Source organism: Halichoerus grypus, chromosome 8 (genome assembly GCF_964656455.1).
Source record: "Halichoerus grypus chromosome 8, mHalGry1.hap1.1, whole genome shotgun sequence".
Classification (NCBI taxonomy): domain Eukaryota; kingdom Metazoa; phylum Chordata; class Mammalia; order Carnivora; family Phocidae; genus Halichoerus; species Halichoerus grypus.
The window spans coordinates 29,345,226-29,349,184 of NC_135719.1; the positions used below are offsets into that span (position 1 = coordinate 29,345,226).

Genomic DNA, 3,959 nt, shown 5'->3' on the forward strand with positions numbered 1-3,959 from the left:
TCAGGAAATGACAGATGTTGGCGGGGATGCGGAGAAAGGGGAACCCTCCTACACTGTTGGTGGGAATGCAAGCTGGTGCAGCCACTCTGGAAAACAGTATGGCGGTTCCTCAAAAAGTTGAAAATAGAGCTACCATATGATCCAGCAATTGCACTCCTGGGTATTTACCCCAAAGATACAAAAGTAGGGACCCAAAAGGGTATGTGCACCCCGATGTTTATAGCAGCAATGTCCACAATAGCCAAACTGTGGAAAGAGCCAAGATGTCCATCAACAGATGAATGGATAAAGAAGATGTGGTACATATATACAATGGAATATTATGCAGCCATCAAAAGGAATGAGATCTTGCCATTTGCAATGACATGGATGGAACTGGAGGGTATTATGCTGAGCGAAATAAGTCAAATGGAGAAAGACATGTATCATATGACCTCACTGATATGAGGAATTCTTAATCTCAGGAAACAAACTGAGTGTTGCTGGAGTGGGGGGTGGGGTAGGAGGGATGGGGTGACTGAGTGATGGACACTGGGGAGGGTATGTGTTCTGGTAAGCGCTGTGAATTGTGCAAGACTGTTGAATCTCAGATCTGTACCTCTGAAACAAATAATGCAATATATGTTAAGAAAGAAAAAAAGAAGAAGAAGAATGTAGCAGGAGGGGAAGAATGAAGGGGGGGAAATCGGAGGGGGAGAAGAACCATGAGAGACGATGGACTCTGAAAAACAAACTGAGGGTTCTAGAGGGGAGGGGGGTGGGAGGATGGGTTAGCCTGGTGATGGGTATTGAGGAGGGCACGTTCTCATGGAGCACTGGGTGTTATGCACAAACAATGAATCATGGAACACTATATCTAAAACTAATCATGTAATGTATGGGGATCAACATAACAATAAAAAATTTAAAAAAAAAGAATAATGTAAATACTTACATAATGATAAAAGAGACCAAGTCTTCAAGAAGATAATAACAATACTAAGTGTATGTATTTATAACAGAGTGTTAAGATACATGTGGCAAAACCTGATAGAACAGCAAGTAGAAATAGATGAATTAATACTTAGAGTTGGGGACTTCAACACCCTTATCCGTGATTGGCAAATGAGCAGGCAGGAAATTAGTACGAATATTGTAGAACTGAACAGTACCATCAATCAACTGAATCTAATTAACATTTATAGACTACTCCATTGAACAATAGCAGAATACACATTTTCTCAAACTCCCATGAACATTCACCAAGATAGACCATATTTTGGGCCATAAAATACACTCAATACATTTAAACAAATGCAAATTATATAGTATGAACTCAAATGATAATGGAATTAAACTAGAAATCGTTAACAGAAATACAGCTCAAAAATCTGAAAATATCTGTAAATTGACTTCTCAATAATATATGGGTCAAAAGGAGTGTAAAGAGAAATTAAAAAAAAATTTGACCTAAGTAAAAATGAAAATGTTGGGGTACCTGGGTGGCTCAGTCGGTTAAGTGTCTGCATCTGCCTTTGGCTCAGGTCATGACCCCAGGGTCCTGGGATCCAGCCCCACATTGGGCCCCCTGCTCAGCAGGGAGCCTGCTTCTCCCTCTCCCTCTGCCTGTTGTTCCCCCTGCTTGTGCTCGCTCTCTCTCTCTCTCTATGTTAGATAAATAAATAAAATATTTTAAGAAAATGCAAAAGCATATTATAACATTGCATGAGATGCAGTAAAAGCAATGCTCAGAGGGAAACTTACAGCATTGAATGTATTTATTTGAAAAGAAGATCTAAACCAGTAATTTAATCTTTCACCATAAGAAACTACAGACAGAAGAGCCATTTAGGCCTCGAGCAATCACAAGAAGAGAAAAAAAAAATAAAACAGAAATCAATGGTTGTGAAAACAGAAAAACAGAGAAAAAATCAACAAATCAAAAACTGGTTCTTTGAAAATATCAATACAATTGATAAAACTCCAGGGGGCAAACCAAGAAACAATAAAAGACAAAAATTACCAATATCAGTAATTAAAAGTTAGTTAAGGATATGAAGGTGATCTGGCTGCGATATCTGTCACTTCATTGATCACCAGTGTTGATTTGGCTGGTCTGGCTGGCTAGATGGGTGTCCACTTCCTCCCTCATCACTCCTCCTGAAGCTGAGTGCTTGGCCCAAGAGAACAACCTTCCCCCATACAGGAGGGCCATTTTCCTCAGTCAAGGTATAGGAGTACCTGTGCTCCCCTGTTAGAATCTCCAAATAAGCTCTCCAGGTCCATTTGTAGGAGAACAGTAGAGTAGTCAAGCTTCCAAGATTCCAGACACATCCAAATGAGGCACTGCATGTGGCAGTCTGCCTTTCAAAAAAAAAAAAAAGGTTAAAAGTCCTGAAAGTGCTGATCCCTTGGATATTAAAAAAAATTGTAAATAAATATAATGAACAACTCTATATCCATAAATTTGATAATTTGGATGAAATGAACCATTTATTTGAAAGATACAAGCTACCAAAAGTCACAGCATAAAAAGTCTTTATTTATTAAATAAATTACATCAATAACTAATAATCTTTCAAAAAAGAAAGTACCAGAACCAAATATGCTTCACTGATGAATTCTATCAAACATTTAAGAAGGAAGAGATATCCAATCTCTACATTCTCTTCCAGAAAATAAGCAGAGGTAACACTTCCTCACTCATTCTGAGACCAGCATTGTCCGTATATCAAAACCAGGTGTATGTATTATTTCAACAATAAAAAGAAATGAGCTATCAATCCAAGAAAAGACATGGATGGACTTCAAGTGCATATTACTATATTAAAAAAGCCAGATTGAGAAGGTTAAACATCATATGATACCAATTTATAACATTCTGGAAAATGAAAAATTATAGAGTTAATAAAAAGATCAGTGATTTTCAGGATCCCAGGAGTGGGGAGGGGTTGAATAGATGAAGTGGAGGGGATTTTTAGAGTAGAGAAACCACTCTGGTGTGCTTAAATCCCCACTCCTTAAGTGTGAGCTGATTTACAGTAATTTCATTTCAAATAGAACAGTATGAAAAATGGGAAAGAGAGAGAAACTTTACAGTGGAGAAACCTGACAAACTACCCCAGCCTGGTGATCAAGGTCAACACTGACAGTGATAGGTAATGTTGATAGTATGTACCCGTGATATGAAGTGATGAATACAGCACTTTACCTCTGTGGTTTTCCTCCAATAACGTACAACCCCAGTATGATCATGAGAAAGAAATTCAGACAAATTCCATTTGAAGGACATCCTATAATTGACCAATGCTCCTCCAATCTGTCAAGATCATTAAAAACAAGGAAATTCTGAGAATTATGCCACAAGACAAGAAAAAGCCCAAGGAAAAATGACAAGTAAATGTAAAGTGGGATCCTGAACAAAATTCTAAGACAGAAAAGGACATTTTGGAATTCGCTGTCAAGCTGGGAACTGGGGAGATGGCTGAGACTGACCCCAAGGCCTTGCAGGATCTCACCTCAGTGGTGCAGACACTCCTGCAACAGATGCAAGATAAATTTCAGACCACGTCTGACCAGGTCATTGGAACAATTGATGACATGAGCAGTTGCACTGACGACCTGGAGAAAAACATTAGCGACCTCATGACATAGGCTGGGTGAAAGAGCTGGAGGGTGAAAACAAGATCCCTTCCACACCAAAGAGTTGAAGGCAGCTAATTCACACTGAAGTCCAGAACACCATTTTTATAAGCCAAGAGAGGACTGAATGGATTTTTGAAGCAACTGCTATGTGTAGATAGTGTTTCTAAAGTGTGCGTTCTTCTTACCACATACTATATAGTTAGTCTATAGAGTGAGTCTCCCCCCAGTTTCTTGAACATGGTAACTCCACATCTTGGACCTTGGTCAGTCATGCTGTTAAATGTTAAACACTAAAACTTTGGCAGTTCCTGAAAAAAAAAGACATTCTGTAAAAA

At 38.7% G+C, this 3,959-nt stretch overlaps 1 pseudogene; it reads left to right on the top strand.

Moving 5' to 3' along the window:
* The first annotated feature begins 3,426 nt into the window (after window positions 1-3,426).
* LOC118554939 (heat shock factor-binding protein 1 pseudogene) lies at window positions 3,427-3,689 on the top strand (annotated as a pseudogene).
* The last annotated feature ends 270 nt before the right edge of the window (window positions 3,690-3,959 follow it).